Consider the following 21,254-nt stretch of genomic DNA (forward strand, 5'->3'; position numbering starts at 1 on the left):
AATTCCAAAGTTATTATCTTCAAAGACCAAAATAATAAACTTTCCACGTTTATCTGATATTTAAGTACAATCTCTCAGACTCCAAACCACGTGGTAGAATCTTCTCTTCATTGGAACACCAGTTCATTACACATTATCTCAGAGATTCTAAGACTCATTGTTTTTCACATGTTAACATCTCTGCATTCAAGAGGAGTCTTCAGGATCAGTGGCATGGCTATTTTCTTTCTTGGGTAACAAAATAACGGTGAGTTTTAAAAGTTTATAACTTTTAGGGCTTCTGTAAGGTATATTAACAATAAGAATTATGTAGGCCGAAGTGTGGCTTACTGAAGTTCAGAGTACCCTCCGAAAAGAATTCCATTTGACTTCCTATGAAGAAATAGTATTGGGTTGAGAATTGCTGAAGAAAAATTCCTCAGTTCTGGTCTAGAGGAGAAACTGAGTAACAAACCGAGTTGAATGATTACAGAAAACGTTCTCACTTGCCTTTCCGGTTGACGAGGTTTCAATGTGATTTTTTGGCTCTTCTACTTTTTTACTTTTTTGAGAGTATTGTAGACTGGCTTCCAACTTGTTCTATTTCTTCTCTTATTTCTGCATCATAACTTGCCTTGGGTGATTACCAATCACATTCATTCCTTCTCATCAACAGGATGAGGAAGGTAGGTTCCAGGAGTCAGGGTTAAAAAAAATGACAAAAGGTTAAGTTCAAGAGTTGAGGTAATTGGGGAAAAAGAAAACAAGAATGAGGCTTTATTTTTAAAATGGAAAGTACTGATGGCCAAGCTCCCACCGACCCAACACACTGTAAAAAACTGGCATGAGGATTCTGAACAAGATTAAGAACAAAAATCAGTTATCTAGGCTATTTTTCATCTCATCGTGATTGAAGCACACCACGATTTCCTCACAAAAAAACAAGCAAACAACAACAAAAAACCTCTAGAGCAAAAGTGAATTAAATGTCACAATGAATGTGCTATTGGCAAGCCGTTGGTTGCTTGATGCTTTCAAGCCAGACATTGTTACACGGTTCCTTCCTCGGGCGCGTTTGGTTACAAGTTCAACCAGCCCCACTTCGGGAACGCAGGTCTCGTCCCAGGCCTGGGCCTCAGAGCTGGGGAGCAGCAGACCACGCAGCTCTTCCGGGCGACCCGGTCAAGTTCCGAAAGGCTGGGCAGCCATGGCCACCAGGCCTCACCTCAGTGTGTCGGGAGGCGCTGGGTTTCAGGTGGGGGAGTCGGCATCCCGAGGCCACCCCAGGACGTGCGGAGACGATTTTGGCCGAGAGGAGGCGTTTGGCAGTCACTCCCGCGCAATTCGCGCCAGCTCGCCTGGGGAAGCCACTGGTCCGCCTGCTGCGCGCCGCGTCATGTGACGGGAAGGAGGCGTGGCCAGAGCCCGGGGGCGGGGCTGGGCGGGGGCTGGGCGCTCGAATGTGAAGGCTCGTGGCGGTTCGGCGTGCCCAGAAAGGCGGCGACGCGGTCGATGACAGCATTAGGCCGCGACGCTCTCCTCGCTGGGCGGCGGTGGTAGCGGCTGCCCGAGCGGCTGTAGCCTTAGCTTTGGCCCCGGCGGTGGCTAGCGCCGTTAGCGGCCGACCGTGAGCGGGCGTGGGGAGGGGGAGCCCGCTGTGGCCGGTGGACCGCGGGACCACAATTCCCGCTCCGTTCACGGGTCGAGTCCTCCCGTGGCCGCCGGACCGCGCCCTCCGCCCGGGTTCGCTCGCACTGGGTGCTGGAGACCGCGACCCGGAGAAGTTGAACCCACGTCGGGTCCCAGACCCCGGCGTCGCCCGGATCTGGGAGGAACCAGCTCCCTGAGTGCCGCTTCTCCCGGGGCTGAGAACCGGTGAGTGTAGCGCAGGTCCGGAGTTGGGGGTGGGGGGGAGCGGCACGGCGGCGGGTTCGCGACCCTCCTGGCGACTGCACCGCCAGTGCCGGAGTACTGAGCCTGGGGTGCGGGTTAGTCTGGGCATCCCGCGCATGAGAGTTCCTCTCTGGCTCCTTTGTCCATTTTGGAGAACGGGGTGGGGGGTGGGGGAGATCGGAAAGACTGGCGGAGCTGGAGGGTTTCGGGGCCCACACTAGGTGTGTCCGCAGCCCGACAAAAGCCACGGCCGAGGAACGCGAGCGGCGGACGGCCGGGCATTTTGGTGGCCTGCATCTCCCGAAGTTTGCCCGAGCGATGGCTGGGTCTCGCCCAGGGGGTCCCCCTGGCGCCCAGGAGAACTGCCGCTTTGTCGCTTGGTGCGGTTAAGGAGAGGCTCAGGTTTTCCGGTGACAGCCCCAGTGGAGGCTTGTGCCCTGCACCAGCAGACCGCACCCGCCCAAGCAGAGCAGGGTTGACACGGGAACCCTCAGTTCCCGTGGCCTTCCTTCCTATCACGTAGGAAGAAAAGCAAAGTCTACTCTACTGTACTTGTAATGTTTGCTTCGGAAGCACGCAAGAGTGGAATCCGTTCCTCAGAGCTTCGAATGGAGCATGCTTTGGGTTCCTTTCTACCCCACTGCCGAGGCGAAGCAACATTATATGCGGGTTTTTCCATTCACAAAAGTCGTAACAGAACATAACCTAGTTTGATTTTATGTAGGTGCTGTCTGAAACTAGTAGCCTGGGGCTCCTCCCTAAGCAGATGGGAAAACTTACCTGATGATATGGATTCGTTAAATAATTTGGTGCAGATTTTGCTGCTGGAAGACTTAAATATCTAAGTTTTAGAGTATTAGAATTCCTTGCACATAGTGTACACACACACACATACACACATCCTGCAACTTAGTGCCAGGGTAGTCTTCCAGTAATCATTTAAAACAGTTTCTGCTTCCTTAAGAATTCCAGAGAACGTGAATTATGGAGGAACAGGTAACTTGCTTATTAGATTTTTCTTCATCTTACATTGTTTCATCTAAAGCTGTTGATGTTGATAGGCTGTGATTAGTCTCTATGCTAGAACTTGTTTTGCAGCGAGTATTATAATGTTGCTAGTTTTGTAAAACAGGTTGGAGAAAGAAGAGTAAGGCTACACAATTTAAAATGTCCTTCAGTTAAAGCATAACTAATTCTCATTAGGTTACATTTCTGTTAGTAACTGTGTGTGGGACATCTACAGGATGCAGGTTCCAAGTGCTGGTAAAGAGATGAAACTAGAGTTACTGTTTAGGTCTTTAATTATAGAGATTAAATTGTGATCAAATTCCATGTAAACAGTTTTGAGCCACAGTGCTCAACACAGTTACTTTGAAATGCTTGTTTAAAAATGGTATGGTTTATTTTTTCATTCACTTAATCATAATAGTCATCGAATCTCTGAACCTTGGTGAGATACAATATGTATTTTTTCAGTTAGAATGTTACTACATGTTAGAAGCAATCAAAAATGTTTATTATAGTGAATTCATGGCACTTAGATATTTAGCAAAATGTTTTTAGTTTCTAGATTAATTTTCAAATTGGGAGTTTAAAAGCATACTTTGTGGATAGTGGTACTGCTCTTTGTAATAAAGTTACACTTCATTTTGTGTTGACTTAGGGAATATGATAAATTTACAAAGTGTGCGTTACAAAAGACTTTCCTTTTAAAAGGATGAATTGCAGAATTTTAACTAGGGAGTAGCTCTTAGAATATTTGGTTTAGTTTGTAAGCAGTCCATCAAGAGCAGATTATTTCAAACATGAAGACAACTGATATATAATGGATTCTTGTATTATTTTTGAAAACTTTTGGGACAATAGTTGAAATATATTTTGATATTTATATCATATCCAAAGTTTAAAATATAAATAACAATGATCTTAGAACACTAGGTAGTTCAAAAGTAGAAGATACAGATCTTACATTAGTCTTGTAAGTATGACCTACAAATGAGGTTGAAGTGTCCCTGGAACAAAAAAAGCCAGTTTTAATGAGGCTACCTGGGTCATTAGATGTGTGAGATCATTAGATGTGCTTGACATATGCATAGTTTTCTTGTGGATAACAACTGGGATAGATATGTGTACTAATGTGTGCAACTTTCAAGTTAGTGTGTAGAAGCCTTCTCAAAAATTGTAGATCTATCCCACCCACTTTGATCTTCATCCTTCATATGCCCTTTCAAAAGCATCAGTATGTGACAATGTAGTCACAACTAGATAAAAAGCAATTTGGAGATAAAGGTAGAGTGTTAGCCTGTGAACAGGGAAACAGGTCATTTAAGCTGGGAAACGTATTGATTCTTGTGTTACTTTTTAGTATAGGCTGTATATATGAAAATAAGCTCTGGTGGACAGCGTGAACTGGAAGCATTTTAGAGTATGTTATGTTAAATTTAAGACAGTGCTGTATTGGTAGGGGGAAGACTTGGTCCTCTGTCTTGGACTCAGGCCCTGGGCACTGTCCATAACCTTTTTGCTTAAGGCTAGCACTCTTAATACTTGAGTCATAGCTCCACTTCTGGCTATTTGGTGGTTAATTGGAGTTAAGAGTCTTATGGGCTTTCCTTCCTGGGTTGGCTTCCAATCCTGATCCTCAGATCTCAGCTTCCTGAGTAGCTAGAATTATAGGTGTGAGCCACTGGCAATCCCTTCCCAATGCTTTTTTAAGAATAACATTATGTGGATTTTTTTCTTCTCCAGTCACAATGATTGTCTCTCCCCAGATAAAAAGATCACATTTTAAAAAAGATATATCTTATCTGGGCACTGGTGGCTCTTGTCTATTATCCTAGCAACTCCAGAGGCTAAGATCTCAATGAGGATAGAAGTTCGAAGCCAGCCCAAGAAGACAAATCTTAGAGACTCTTCTCCAATTAACCAACAAAAAGCTAGAAGTGGAGCTAGAAGTGGAGTTGTGATTCAAGTGTAGAATGCTAGCCTTGAGAGAAAAAATAAGCTAAGCAAAATCCCGAGGCCATAGAATTCAAGTCCTAGTTTTGGCGTTCCCTCTCCTCCTACCCGCCCCCCCCCCCCACCCCACACACACCAAAGAAGGAAAGCAGTATTTTAACTTTCAAAAGGTACACTTTAAAAAAGCATAGATATAGAGTGAATATGTTTTTAGAATTGATAGTGTTACAACTAAAATAAGAACATTAATCTGGGCATAAGGAAATTTGAATTGGAGTCCTGACTGTATCTTATAAATAATGAACATGACCTTGGGTAAATTATTGGGCCTTACTTGCTTATTTGAAAAATAAGACTAATGATCCTTATTGTGCCAATGTGGCTGTTGGGAGAATGAAGTTATATAATATGCCTAGCATTTGGGAAGGCTTAGAAAACATGCAGTTATATTAAATGTTTCTTTTTGTCTCTATGTATTAAAGATATTTTGGTTCATTTACTATGAATTCTGATATCTGTTTGATCTATGTTGATAAGTTTATGAGAATCAATTATTATTTTTTACTATTAAGAGTTGTTTTGGTGATACTGGAATTTGAAATTAGGAACTTGAGCTTTTTAGTCAGGTGCCTTATCACTTCAGCTATGCCTTCAGCCCTCACAATAAAAATTTTAGATAGGTAGCTTTCTTTCAGTCAAGCTTGTTTTCTAATAAAATGAGGCTTAATTGTATTAGTAATGTTATATATAACAAAGGATGCTTGATCCTTTAGCGATATGTGTGGCTTAAAGTTTAACCTGTTAGTCTTTTCTTTCCTATGGTGTTTACTTACTATGCTATCTACTATTGTTTCTAGTGATACGAGTGACTGTAAATCAGAAGGATCTCTACCTTCAGGTTTTTTTTTAATAGAATGCAATATTTTTTTGAGCAGACTAATAGATTCTGTGTCATTTCTTATGTAGGCTTTTTGTTCCAGTAGCAGTTTATTCTTTTATGAATCTTAAAATTTCATTATACTTTGTGAACTCTTTGTATTGTTCATGATCCATGGAGCAGTCTGTTCATTGTATAATATTTGGAAAAGATTTTATAAAAAGACCTAGTCTTGAGTCTTCAAAAGGTAAAGAAGCTGCTTACCCCAAATCTTCCTATTCACAGAGGACCGATGAAAGGAGAAATGGTTTTAGAGCTTAGCTCTTTTCAGATTAAAAGGAGAAGGAATTTGATTTAGGATTGTTAAAAATGATAGATTCAGGGCTGGGAAAACGGCCTAGTGGTAGAGTGCCTGCCTTGAATACATGAAGCCCTGGTTTCTTCTTCAGCACCGCATAGATAGAAAAAGCCAGAAGTGGTGCTGTGGCTCAAGTGGTAGAGTGCTAGCCTTGAGCAAAAAGCAGCCAGGGACAGTGCTCAGGCCCTGAGTCCAAGCCCCAGGACTGGTTAAAAAAAAAAAAAGAAGAAGATAGATTCAAAGGGAGAATAGTATAACTTTCAGAGTATCTTAGAGGAATGGTTGGGCATGATAATAATAGCTAATATATGTTGAGTCCTAAATATATACTAGGTAGTACTCTGAAGTACTTAATGCATGTCACATTTAATCTTCAGAAGACAGGCTACCTTTTTCTTCTTTTTAAAACCTGAGGCATTGAGAGAGTTAGGTAGTAGGTAGTGGAATCTACCAAAAGGATTAAAGTTGCAGTTTAACCCTGACCATTGACATTGGAGACTGTCCTTTTAAATACTACTATTATACTGTCGTATGTAGTTCCATTGCAGTTACCCTTTATGACAGGTCTTGGCCTGATATTTCTGAGTCTGTTTTGCCTGTGTGAATTGATAAAAATATACTTTGTAATAACATGGAATGTAGCCTCAGGTACTTTGTAATTAATGGACATAGTTTTCTTTCTTTCTTTTTTTTTTCATTTCACTTAAATTTGACTGATAATTCTATTTTTTTGCCAGTCTTGGGGCTTGAACTCCGGGCTTGGGTACTGTCCCTGAGCTTCTTTTTGCTCAAGGCTAGTGTTCTACCACTTGAGCCACAGTGCCACTTCGGGCTTTTTCTGTTTTATGTGGGACTGAGAAATCGAACCCAGGGCTTTGTGCATGCTAGGCAACTACTCTACCACTAAGCCACATCGCAGCCCGATAATTCTGTTTTTAAATCTTAAAAAAATACTTGAAATAAAAGTAAATCATCATTTTGTCCATTCAGTGGCAGTCTTCATGCTGGGAATTTCAGACTGTAAATAAAAGAACATAGTGATACAGTGTTTTAGGCTAACTGACTATAATCATTTGTTGGAGGGGGAGTATTAGTAAGCAACTTTTTTGCTCATGGCTAGTACTTTCAGTTCAGCATTTTGCTGGTTAATTGGAGATGTAATCTTATGGTCTCTTCTGCCTGGGGCTGGCTTTGAGCCTGGATTCTCCAGATTTCAGCCTCCTGAGTAGCTAGGATTACAGACAGAGCCACCAGGGCTCAGGTTTTTATTTTTTATTTTAATAATAGGACTAATTTACAGAATTGGTATAGACAGTTCATATGTAGTAATATTTGAAAATATTAATCTTTGAAGCTGAAATTATTCTCATTGGAATAGTGTAACTACCAGTACAAAAGAATTTGAATTTTGGTTCCCAAATGTATACATATCAATCAGTTGATTACAGTATCAGAGTGCATAGTTTATTACAAAGAGTTAAGTCTATAGAAATTATGTAATTTGTGTAGATATATTTTAGTGGAGTTGTGATATTACACATTTGTTGAGAGAGCAGTTAGTTGAGTATGGCATTATTATTATACTAATGAGGTGGGATTCTGTTGACAAAAGTATAGGTACACTGTTGAAATGGAGAATAGGGTGAAGGATTTTTGAAGGTTAGATATGCTTATTATATAATTTTGCATATTGTGGTTACAAATCATGTAAAATGAGCATTCAGAAATACAGAAAACAGTCTAAATTATAATGTGGGGTTTGTAATAGTTCCTAGGATTTTTTTGTTATTAATATTAAGAAGTTGTACAAAGGGGTTACAATTCCATAAGTCAGATTATGAGACCAAACTTCTTGGTCATTGTCATCCCGTCCTCATTCCCATTTTCCCCCTTCTATCCCTACCCTCAAGTTACATAGCTCACTGGGTTATTTCATAAAATGTGAGTGCATTACAAATATTCATTGGTAGTAATGAAGGGCTCCCTTATTCTTTTAGGATTTTCAAGAGGCAGAATAGCTTGAGTTCAGGACCTATATTTACTAGTTGATTGCACTGTGTCTGTTCCTACACTGACATGGGGTGGTCACAGGAGGAAAGATGGTATAAATTTTCTTAAACAGGAAGACACCAGAAATAGTACCCTATGAGGCTCTTGTGGTTCTTATATTGTATGAAAGAGACCTGAAAGTTCTTTACAAGGAAATAAAGGAAATTGAATTTAGGAGGGAGGGCTAGCAAGCTTGCCATAAAGCGGCTGTTGTGAGGGGAGAGACCATGTAGAAAGGGTGCAAAGGGCAGATTCAGCTTATTGTCTACCACAGCCAGTGTTTGCTGAAGACTGATATTTGTGACTTCTAGGTTGAAATGACAAGAAAGTGGGTCTTTTTTCTTCAACTTCTATTTTGTAATCCAAGAGGCTATAGCTTTTAAGGTAAGGTAGGCCTATAAGACTAAAAGGATCAAGAGTGCTTAAATAACAAGATAGAGTACAGCTATGTATAAAGAAAGCAGCTAACAATGGATTATAATTTTAATTGAGTGAAGCTACTGAAAATTTGGGGGCTATTTGTTAAGCAGCAGTATTGCTTTAACTATAAGACATGGACTGGATGGAGGAGTTCTAAGAATATCCTTACTATTGTGAATAGTAGGTTAGGTTGATGAAATCAACATGGATGCTGTTCTACTAATTAAGGTATGCCATGGACTCTATGAAGGCCAGTGACCAAACTTCAGAGGCTCATAAGGAAAATTGTGAGTCTATAATCAGACTAAGGGTAACACCTTTAACGCCCACAGTAGCTTTTTCCTATGCTCAGACACCACCATAAGAATGAGGAAGAGAGAGAAAAATGATTACAAATCTGAAGTTCCCTTAAAACATGGTTTCTTACATTGGCACTTGATATTTTAAGCTGGATAATTCTTTGCTGTGAGTTCCTGCGCATTGTGGGACTCTAGGTATTACCTTCCAGGAGCACATCCCCTATTTGTGACAGCTAAAACAATGTATCAAGACATTGCCAAATGTCCCGTGGTGAGGGTAGGACCATTCACTTTCAGTAGAACATTATTGCCTCAAAGATTAAGGGAACATGAGAGAAATTATTTTTATTTTGGTTTTGTGATATAGCTTCCTGCTGTGTAGTTCAGACTGGCCTTGAATTCACTGTGTAACCACAAGTAGGCTTTGAATTTGCCATCCTCCTGCCCTGCCCTCTTGAATGCTGTGATTACAGGCATATGCCACATGTCTAGCTTGTTTCTTTTTGACATAAGTTCCCGCTATATAGATCAAGCTGGCTTTAAACTTGGAATCCTCTTGCTTCTTCCTCCCAAGTACTGGGATTTTATGTCTACACTACCATACAACTGTATCTGGCTGAAAGAAATTACTTTCTAGGGAAGAAAAAACATTATCCTTTAAAAATGTTTTTTCTTGATTTTTTTTTTTTTTACTGTTACTATGTTTAGTTGTACAAAGGAGTTGCCATTCAACAAAGGAGTTTAAGCATACATCCATTATCCTTTGTGTGTGTGTGTGTGTGTGTGTGTGTGTGTGTGTGTGTGTGTGCGCGCAATGAAGGAATGAAGGAACCTATACTATATTTATAAAACATCCTAGCTGGTCCTAAGGCTTGAACTTAGGGTCTGAGCTCCTGTCCTTGAGCTGCTTTGCTCAAGGTCAACACTCTACCACTTGAGTTACAGCTCTGGGTTTGTTTTTTTTTGTTATTGTTGTTGTTGTTTAATTTTTTGGTAGTTTATTGGAGATAAGAGTTTCAGACTTTCCAGCCTGGACTGTCTTTGAACTGTGATCCTCAGATCTCAGCCGCCTGAGTAGCTAGGATTATAGGCATGAGCACCAGTGCCCTAGTTTCTATTGCGTATTGACCCCCACTTAGTTTTACCAACTATTTTTTTTTTTACCAACTTTTTTTTTTTGTGGGACTGGGATCAGACCCAGGGCCTTACTAAACACTCTACACTGAATTTTTATATCCTCAGAGAACTATATTAGCTGAAATTTCCAATTTTTTCATCCAGTTTTTTCTCCTAAGTTCCTAGCTATGCTTTTTATTTTCTATATTAAATACATTTTTCTCTTTGTATCTCCAGCTATCATGTCCATAGTTGCTTATTGTTTATAAGTGATAACAATCAATGATATTGATATTATGAATGTGTAATTATCATTTAATGCTGGACCACGGGATATGCCTACATTATGATTCATGTAGATCTTATTAAACATTTGGTAGATTATTTAGATTTACTTAGATCTTATTAAGCAGCCCCTGTGCTATTATGGTAATATCAAGGTCCAGTAACTTTATTTTATTAATTAGGACCATTCAGTTAGAAAAAACTGGACATGAAACAAATTTTTAGATAATACTTCTTGTTTGTCTTGGTATTTCTAATTGCCACTTATTCTTATGCAATTTTTTTTTTTATCATGGTCTCCCCTCTTCCTTCATTCTTGTCCCTCCAGCTTACTACATGTTGTACTAAGTTCTCTCCTGATTTTTGTCTGTCTTTGGTGTAGGCTGTTTTCCTTTTAGGTCTCTTTCTTTCATTGTATTTTTGACTTGTATCCATTTTAACATATAGCTTTCTTTTTTTTTTTCATTTCTCCATGTTGGAGTACATGTAACATCAAGAAGCTGTCTTTCTCAATTCTTCCATGTATAAAATATATTGGTTTCTTTTTTATTCTCACATTTGACTGATAGTTTGGCTTGTTGCTATTGCTGGTTTCAAAAAATTTCCCTTTGGAACTCCAAAAGATTACGTTTTAAGGTAATCAATTCTTCATTTTGTCTAAAAGATTTTTTTTTTTTTGGCCAGTCCTGGGGCTTGGACTCAGGGCCTGAGCACTGTCCCTGGCTTCCTTTTTGCTCAAGGCTAGCACTCTGCCACTTGAGCCACAGTGCCACTTCTGGCCGTTTTCTAGATATGTGGTGCTGGAGAATTGAACCCAGGGCTTCATGTATACGAAGCGAGCTCTCTTGCCACTAGGCCATATTCCCAGCCCTTGTCTAAAAGTTTTTCAGATCATCTTTGTTTTTATTTTTCTGCTTCAAAGTCATAATTACATTTGTAGGTCAGTTTTTTGTTATTGTTGGCTGTGGGGCTTGAACTCTGTGCCTGCACTGTCCTTTTCGGCTCAAGACTACTGCTCTACCACTTTAGCATTTTTCTTTTGTTCTACACAGTTGTCCCTGCAGCTGGTATCATATTCTTTTTCCTACTCGAGGACATTCTCTACCATGTCCTTACTGTCTTGCTTATTTGTTGGCTCTTTATTAGTCTTCCCCCCCCTAAGATTGAGTCTCTTTGTCTTATTTTTACTTTCATATTTTGTGATTTTTTTCACCCTTGTGTTCTAGGGATTCTTCCTAATCCCCAGCTAGTCTTTATTTTTTCCTGAGTAATCAAATTTTTTTCTTGTTTTCTTTTTCTTCATTCTTATGTTTTAATCTATCTTGATATATATATATATATAGTATATATATACTATATTTAGTATATATACTATATATATATACTATAGTATATATATATATATATATATATATATATATATATATATATATATATATATAGTAGGCTTTCCTAAGTTTTACTTTTCCTCTCCCAATTATCTCTTTCCTCTTTAGGTAGTTTTGTTTGCTTTTTATTTATTTATTTTTTATTTTTTGGCCAGTCCTGGGGCTTGAACTCAGGGGCTGAGCACTGCCCCTGGCTTCGTTTTACTCTACCACTTGAGCCACAGAGCCACTTCTGGCTTTTTCTGTTTATGTGGTGTTGAGGAATGGAATCAGGGCTTCATGTATGCGAGGTAAGTACTCTACTACTAAGCCACATTCCCAGCCCCTTGTTTGCTTTTTAAAATCATCCTTTTTCGTGTTTAGTTTTCCTTATATGCTTTTTGATTCTTGCTTGATCCTTCAACATTAGGAAGGATTGGATTCCTGCTCTAGGTCTTCTTCCTTTCTGCCCTGTTTCTTGGACTATTTTCTGTTTTAGGTTTTTCTTTTGTGGAAGAATTCTGGCTAGAGCACTTTGGGGCAAGGCAGTACAGAGTAGAGTCTGTCTCTTGGCAGGCTTGTTTAGGATAAAAGAGAGAGGAGCTAGCTGCCAGGCTGTAGGTCCTTCAAATGCCAGATGAGAAGGGTTTTCTCTGTGCCAGCATCCTCACTTAGCTTTCCCTAGGTAATTACTTTTTTTATTATAGAAGAACTGACTCTCTTTTTGCCCTGGAGGACTATATCAGAGATGGGAAATGGAGAATAAAGTTGTGTGTTACACAATCATACAATACTGAGTTCCTACTTTCAGCTCTTGAATTTGTCCCCACCCTCCACTCTATACTTTGCAATCATTCTTCTTTGGGTTCCTATCAGATAATGATTCTCATCCTTTCTGCATCCCTCTCAAAGGCTGTAACTATGCTGTAGCTTTTCCTATTTGTTGTATCTGTCAACCTCACATGTATTTTGATCTTTCAGAAATTTGTTGGATTCCGTTCTACTCCCCTCTTCAATTTCAATATTTTGCTTTTAAGGTTTTATTTCTCTTTTTATGAATTATTTTTTATAGGAATAGCTGAAGTAATTGGAGACAAATTAATATTTAGTCCGCCATCTTTTATTAGATCTTTCATTGAAGATTTTTTGAGCTTCTTAAACAGACCCAAAAACTTATCAAACTTTTTTTTGTGGTTAATGCAGTTATGAGTGTGATACTATGTTAAAATACAGTGAAGTCTCTTCACTCACGGTTTGTATACAGGTTTGTATATTTGCATCAGTTAGTCTTAAACTTTTGAACACTTGAAATCTTCGTAATTTTTCTATTTCATCTTATGTTGCACTTCTAACTTGCACATGTTAAGATTCTCTTGCCATTTCTGGATTGCTATTTGGAAACTGAATGCAAAGATTAGAATATTTGAGAAATAGTGACTGCTACAGAGAATGGCATTTCAGCTTTAAGCACATGACTTCGGTGACATTTTAATTATGTAGAAGTTCTGTTTCTTAAAACTGTATCCAGGTAGGTGAAGTGTTACCTATCTTCTTCCTTTGCCTCTCTGCCACCAGAATGATAGCTGCCTTGGTTAGTTAATATTTTATCCTTTTTTACTTTTCCCCCTGCCTTGTTATTATTGGCACTTAGAAAGTTGAACTTGCTTAGCAAGTGTATTTTGAAGGCCTTTTTATTTATTTTTTTCATTTTGCATCTATTAAACATTTCTTTAAAGAATTTCAGTATTGCTTTAAACTTTATTTTCTTCGTCTTTTCCAAGGTTTTTTTCCTGAATCTTTAGGCTCCATACTTGAATGGTCTTAGAATAGTATTCTAAACAAACTTTGGTAAATAAATTTAAATGTATCTATTTCTTCCATCTTCTGTGATATTGATACATTTGTCCTTAATCTGGTCCAATTTTCTACAGCTGTGATTTTGACTATTGAATTATGAGTCTTTTGTGATTGAAGTTATAATTCTCCTGCAGTCAGAAGTTTTTACAATCCAGATTTCAAAAATGCTGACTGCTTTAAAGTTGAAATCCTGTCAGAAGGCTTGTGATTTGAAAGGCTTAACTGTCCAGATTTGGCCTGATTACATAAGGTATTATAGAACCTACATAGTAAATACTTCTTTGAAATTTAAAGTAGCTTAGAAAATAAAGCAGCTCTTATGTAGTTTATTTTTTTCAATCTGAGGAAGTAAAAATTGTAAATATTCTGTAATGAAGGGGACCAATTAATTATTTATGAATTTTATATTCTACCAAATACTTGATTAGAATCTAGAGATTCTTTTTAATAGTGGCCATATGTGTTTTATTTTTTCAGAGTATTCTGAGACTTTCTCTTCCAGGTATCTGTTATTGTGGATAATTTCTTTATTAACTGATAGATCCCATTGTTGATTCTATTATGTTTTTAATCCCAGTACTTTTCAAAAACCACACCTGAAATTTTACCTTGAAACATGAAATTGAATACCTTAAATATATAGATTTTATGTGTTAGTGATACATCAGTAATGCTATTAAATATAGAAACTGTATAAGAAATATTTTCAGGGCTGGGGATATGGCCTAGTGGCAAGAGTGCCTGCCTCATATACATGAAGCCCTGGGTTCGATTCCCCAGCACCACATATACAGAAAATGGCCAGAAGTGGCGCTGTGGCTCAAGTGGCAGAGTGCTAGCCTTGAGCAAAAAGAAGCCAGGGACAGTGTTCAGGCCGAGTCCAAGCCCCAGGACTGGCCAAAACAAAACAAAAAAAAAACAAAACTTTCTTTCTGTACAAGAAATATTTTCAAAGGTATATCTGTAAAATTGTAACTATTTCCCCAAATTCAAATCACAAATCTGGGTACAGAACATAAACTTGTCACTACGGAGGAAAAATTGCTTTTTGAAAACAGAGGTTTAGGGGCTAGGAATGTGGCTTAGCAGCAGAGTGCTTGCCTAGCATGCATGAAGCCCTGGGTTAGATTCCTCAGCACCACATAAACAGAAAAAGCTGGAAATGGTGCTGTGACTTAAGTGGTAGAGTGCTAGCCTTGTACAAAAGGAAGCCAAGGACAGTGCTCAGGCCCTGAGTTCAAGCCCCAGGACTGGCAAAAACGAAAACAGAGGTTTAGGTGAAGCACCAGTGGCTTACATCTGTAATCCTAGCTACTCAGGAGGCTGAGAGCAGAGGATTGTGGTTTAACCACCAGAAAACCGAAGCAGCTCTGTGGCTCAAGTAGTAGAGTGCTAGTCTTGAGCTGAAGAGAAAAACGAAGGCTCCTTTCAGAGGTTGTTTAACATACTAAGCATGTTAACTAGCAAGAAATTATTATTCATTTGGTTATTTGGAGAGAACTTTATAATTTATCATAGTAATTAGCTTTCTTACACTGAGATTAAACAGTATTCATCTGTGTCTGTAAGACATTTTGATTTTAATTAAATGCAGAAAATATATTCTTTTTTTTTTTTTGGCCAGTCCTGGGCCTTGGACTCAGGGCCTGAGCACTGTCCCTGGCTTCTTCCCGCTCAAGGCTAGCACTCTGCCACTTGAGCCACAGCGCCACTTCTGGCCGTTTTCTGTATATGTGGTGCTGGGGAATCGAACCTAGAGCCTCGTGTATCCGAGGCAGGCACTCTTGCCACTAGGCTATATCCCCAGCCCCAGAAAATATATTCTTAAAAAAATACTCACTGGGGCTGGGGATATGTCCTAGTGGCAAGAGTGCTTGCCTTGTACACACGAGGCCCTGGGTTCAATTCCCCAGCACCACATATACAGAAAATGGCCAGAAGTGGTGCTGTGGCTCAAGTGGCAGAGTGCTAGCCTTGAGCAAAAAGAAGCCAGGGACAGTGCTCAGGCCCTGAGTCCAAGCCCCAGGACTGGCCAAAAAAAAAAACTCACTAAGCATAGTCTCATTTTCATGATGATAAAGTGTTTTAAGAGTGGCTTTCCATGTAAGTTATCCCTATAATTGTTATGTTTTGATAGTTACACTTTGTAAAAGTATTAAAAACTGTTGATTTTCATAGATCCAATTTGAATCGACACTCAGAAATGTAATTAATTATCTTGTCTATTTACATTATAAATGAAAGCTGTTTAATACATTGTTGTTTGTAATTGACACCAAGAATTCAAAACCCAGGAACATCTAGGCCAGAGTTAGGTATTCAGGTGTTTATTGTTTTCATACCCTAGTTAGAAAGCCATTCTAATTGATATCAAATTATGAAGACATTGTCTTGGGATTGAGTATCAGTAACAAAACTGAAAGACTGCCTTGACTTTAGGTCACACATGTTGAATTTTATATATTAATAATGAACTCTCAACATAAATAATGGTATGTATTCTGTACTTGTAGGAAACTGGGTAACTTTTAATTTATTATAACTAGTTGCCGTACTTAATAAATTATAAACATTTTTTCTCACTACTTTATACAAAGTTCATATTTCCTTAGAAGGTGAAATTTCAAAACACCAGCAAAAGTTTATATACACTTTATGTGAATTTAAACTATAAGTTAAAATATCTAACTTTAAACAGATACTTAATGTTTAAGTCAAGGTTAGTACACTTGAGTCATTTGAGCCACAGCTTCACTTCAAGCTTTTTGGTGGTTACTTGGGGATAAAAGTCTCGTGGACAGTCCTGCCAGGGCTGACTTTGAACATGATCCTCAGATCTCAGCCTCCAAGAAGCTAGGATTACAGGAATGAGCCACTGGCACCTGGCTGTACGCCCTATCCTTAAGAGAACTTGGTTACTCTTTGAGACTTTGTCAAAGGCCAGTGTAGAATTTAGCATTATAAATGCCAACTATTTAGTAAACAGATGGATGCCCTGGGAAAATAAGAAACTTGCCAGAAGTATTATCTTTCCTGTTAAGTAAATGTGTGACCTTGACAAACCACTCAGTGTCTCTGGGTCTTAGTAAGATGGAGAGTTTGGAGCAGATAGCCTTTGCGATATTAGAGGCTAGAATTTCACTTAGATGCAACATAATCCTTCTACTGGTTCTGAAATAGATGGTATTCTTACTATTTTACAGATGGGCCTAACTATTTCTATTTTTATAGATCCCATGTTTAACATGTTCAGTCACATAGCTGCTAAGGGGCCAAGTGAAAAGTTGAACTTTTTTTTACCCTGTTTCATTCTACAATTATGGCCTTTTTAGTATACCATACTGCTTCCCCAAATTAGTTGATTAGACTACTGAATTTTATTTAAAATTAATTTTATTTCGGAGTGTGTAGTGCATAGTAAAATTTCTTTTGCATTACAGCCTCTGCCACCAGGAATACCATAAGTCAGCTATTAGACTTGTCTCTGAGTTGTGCCCAAAGTAGACATATGAGCAGTTTTTAAAATAACTAACACCAGAATTTATGTGTCTGAGAACTGTTTAATATGTTCAGAGTTATCTTCTATTTATTTTAGTAATGTCTTTGTTCAAAACCATTCTGGAGCTATTCTTTTGACATTTCTTTAGGGCTTTTAGCTTTGTTCTTTAGATTATATATTATGATGGAAGATTATATCTTTTTTTGAGAATAGCATTGCAATTAGTGATCAAGATGAGACGTGTCATTTTTAGTGAAACATAACTGTTCCCCAAAAGATGAAATCTATTCTTGTGTCATTTATAAAGTAGCTAAGAAAATAATTAGAAGGGAGAAGTTGCAAATTTGTTTTAGGAAATGACAACTTGAAAGAGTCAGAGTGATTACTCTGAACACAGATGACCTCAAGTTGAGGTAAATCCTGCTATATTATTTAACATTACATCTTAAGGTTTAGAAATGTTTTAGTTATGGGGCTGGGGATATAGCCTAGTGGCAAGAGTGCCTGCCTTGGATACACGAGGCCCTAGGTTTGATTCCCCAGCACCACATATACAGAAAACGGCCAGAAGCGGCGCTGTGGCTCAAGTGGCAGAGTGCTAGCCTTGAGCGGGAAGAAGCCAGGGACAGTGCTCAGGCCCTGAGTCCAAGGCCCAGGACTGGCCAAAAAAAAAGAAATGTTTTGGTTAGTTCTGTTTTTTTCTCTTCAGTTGATGCAATGCTGACTTAGCATATGCTGACAGTGCTATAGAAAAAAGTTGGTGAAGGAATTATCCTTTCCATTTTTAAGATAAGCAGAATCTACAGAACAATATTCATAGCCTTTGCACAATTATTGGCTTTTTTTATTTACGGTTTAAAAAATTGTTATTATAAAGGTTATAAACAGAGAGGTTACAGTTAAATGAGTCAGGTATATTTGGACAGTGTCACCTCTTCCCTTGCTCCCAGTTTTTCCCTCCTGTCTCCCAACAGAAGTTATATAGTTCATTTTCAACATAGTGTCTAGTGAGTACCACTGCTGCGTTTGTTCACGCTTTGTCTTTCCGTTTCTGCATCTTCCCTTACCCTTCCAAAGACAGATAAATGAACAAACAAGACAAAAAGAAAACAAAAACAGCAACAAAGAAAAAAATCTCTCATTAATTATTGGCTCTTAACATATTTATTATCTAATATATGATTATCCATGGCTCAGTTTAATTCTATGTAGCTACTCCATCTGAGTGTATCCTTTCGTGTACATTTAACTTTTTGCAAGAGTTGGCTTCATTAATTATTGGTTACATTACGGTTTATTATATAATTTGTGTTACCATGGTTAGATTTAATTCTGAGCACCAATTCCATTTGGGTTGTACTCTTTGATGAAAACTTATATTTTAAGTTAAATTTTTACCAAAGTTATCTTAAAAAATTAGATTTTATTGCTATTCTTCAAGTGTTATACAGAGGGGTTACCATTTCATAAATCAGGTAATGAGTAATTGCTTTTTTGGATAATGTCACCCCTTCTCCTGTGTCCGCCTCCCATCCCTGCCCACAAGTTGCATAGTTAATTTTCCACATAGTATATACTGAATGCCATGACTGCATTTGTTTAACCTTCCTGCCTCCATTTCTGTGCCCCCTCTTTGCCCCACCTTGCAAAAGTTATCTTAAATTGCATTATACACAATTGCACAGCTTTTTATATGAAGGTGCTATATTTTGAAGAAATGTGTTTGTCTCAGAGGAACTTATAGTCTGATTTAATTGTGTTTTGTGTGTGTACATGTATCAGTGCTTGAATCCAAAGATCTGTGGTCTAGCTCAACTTTCTTGCTCACGGGTGGTACTCTTATCATTTGAACTATGCCTTCAACCCAGCATTTTGATGGTTAATTGGAAATGGACTCTTTTGGACTTTTTAGCCCTGGTTTCTTCAGACCATGACCTTTTGGATTCTCAGCCTTCTGAGTAGGTAGGATTATAGGAATGAGCCACCAGTACCTGACTCATTCTGTTCTTTTTGTTTGTTTGTTTTTTGGAGGTGTTAGGCCTTGAACTCAGGACTTAATCCTTATTAAGGATTCACTGCTGAGCCATGCCTCTGTCATAGTTTTCTTTTTTTGCCACAGTCCTGGGGCTTGAACTCAGGGCTTGGGTTCTGTCCCTGCGCTTTTTGCTCAAGGCTAGTGCCACCATCTCTAGCATTCCTCTGTTGAGATGGAGTTTTCTGGACCTTTTTTCCCTGGCTGACCTTGGAGCTACAATCTTCCCAATCTCAACTTTGAAATAGCTAAGATTACAGGCATGAGTCACTGTATCCAACTATGGATTGAGAGGTGGTCTTGTGAATGTTTTTCCCCCCAGGGCTAGCCTCAAGTCTTCCAAGTAGTGAGGTCTTCCAAGTAGTGAGGAGTATAGGCGTGAGTCATTGGTGCTGACTTGTAATTTTTCTTGCTTTTAACTCCCAGAAGTAGTCTCATTTGTAAGCCTTACTAAAAAATGCTGTTTAGTGCCTTTTTAGCACTCATTTTCCTTCTGAAATTCCAAAATAATATTACAATATAATTAACTTTAACAGATTTGAGTGCAAGTCACTACGCAAGGATCTGGCAGTTCAGTAGTAGGCTGGACAGATGTGCTTTCCGACTTCCTTCAGCTTGCATGTGGGGGAGGAGAGTAAAATACAAGTTGCACAACTTACTATGTAATCTCCTTTGTGGAAACTGCTAAAAGGAAAAAATATAAGCTGATAGAAGAATTTGTTGACTGAGAGGGGGTGGGGAGCCAAAGTGACTTGAACTAAGGGGAAAAAAGAATATTTCTGGCAGAACATCTTGTTTAAAGATCCTGGAACAGCAAGGAACTTGGTCTTTGCTAGGAACTGAAAGAGTTCACTGTGACTGGGAAAAAAATGTGTGTTAAACAAAAATGAGAGGGTTTTCAGTGTAGTATTGGAGTTAGAGACTGGATTATGTGAGGACTTTGAGACCCTGTTAAGGGTTTTGAATTTTGCCTTCAGATTCCTTGGAAACCACTAGAGAAATTTTAACAAGAGAGTGAAATGACCAGGATTACATTTATCTTTCAGATGCTGTGTGAATAGAGTAGATGCTGGGAGACTAGTTAGGTCATGTTGAAATTCAAGTACCTGTGCCTCATACACAGGAAGAAAATCATGGACCAATGATGTCTTATAGTGTTTGTCACCTGGGAAACTATTGAAAATGCATAGTCTTAGCGTCAAATATGTTAGTGCATGCCTGTAGTCCCAGGAAGGTGGGGCAGGAAGATACAGAGATTGAAGTCAGCTTGGGCTATGTAGCAAGTTCTATACCAGTCTGGATTACAGAGCAAGACCCTATCTCAAAATGAAACAAAACAAAAAACAACCAACAGGGTAAAAGATTATGACAGTAAGTATTGTGTGGTAATGAGTGATCTTTATGTAAGTAGTCAAAGTAAAATCCTAAGGTTATGGGCACCACCTTTGCATAGTCTGAGAAGGAAATTGGAAGAGAGAAGAAAATGTAATTATTCATTTAAGACTATTTTTTGGACAGATAGTTAATATTCCCAAATTACAGAAAAAGTAAATAACCTTGAGGAACAGGTACCTGTATGAGATTCTATTGACAGCTTCTATGGTTGGAAGACAGATTGTTGCCTCCAAAACTCATGTTGCAATTTGGTCCACTGAGAGGTGATGTATCTTTAAGAGATTGTTGGGAGCAAGTAGTGTGTGTTTTTTCTTTTTGTGCATGTGGATTCATTCTCTTGACAGTGAGTGTCAAAAAGTCAAGTTTCTCCCTCATGCTTCTAATTTTTTCCATGTCCTCTAGCCTTTTCCAGATGTGTTCTATTTCCTGGTCTTGGACATCCCAGGCTACAGAAACGAAGAGTCAGTTAAACTTTTCTAGATAAATTTACAAATTACTCTGCTTCTAGCATTTTGTTCTGGCATCAGAGAATAGGACAACAATTGTACAATCTTAGTGGATCTACTGATTCTAGGTTTCATAATTTACATAGAGACTTAAGTTTTGTCTCATCTTGTCTTTATTTATACCAGGTTACATAAATGCCATCATGTCAATTAAACTTATAGAGGGGTAGAGGTGGTGATTTTTAGGATTCCAAGAATGCTATCTTTTTTAACATGATCAAAGCCATTTAAATATATTTTAAATTATAAGGATCCTTACTCTTTATAAATGCACTGATTTGTATACCATTACTATCAAAAGGAAAATGTATTTAAATGTATTTTATAATTCAAGTTTTGCTTATTTTAATTGCTGTAACTTACT

At 38.5% G+C, this 21,254-nt stretch overlaps 1 protein-coding gene across 4 annotated transcripts in view; it reads left to right on the plus strand.

The window, feature by feature from the left end:
* The first annotated feature begins 1,447 nt into the window (after positions 1-1,447).
* The window catches only part of Osbpl8 (oxysterol binding protein like 8), a 131,829-nt gene continuing 112,022 nt past the window's right edge, over positions 1,448-21,254 (plus strand). For all 4 annotated transcript variants that reach the window (XM_048359190.1, XM_048359204.1, XM_048359206.1 and 1 more), the window contains exon 1: positions 1,448-1,854. The gene's annotated coding sequence lies outside the window, so the exon portion shown is untranslated. The remainder of the gene's footprint in view (positions 1,855-21,254) is intronic.

The sequence above is a fragment of the Perognathus longimembris genome, chromosome 1 (assembly GCF_023159225.1).
Source record: "Perognathus longimembris pacificus isolate PPM17 chromosome 1, ASM2315922v1, whole genome shotgun sequence".
Classification (NCBI taxonomy): Eukaryota; Metazoa; Chordata; class Mammalia; order Rodentia; family Heteromyidae; genus Perognathus; species Perognathus longimembris.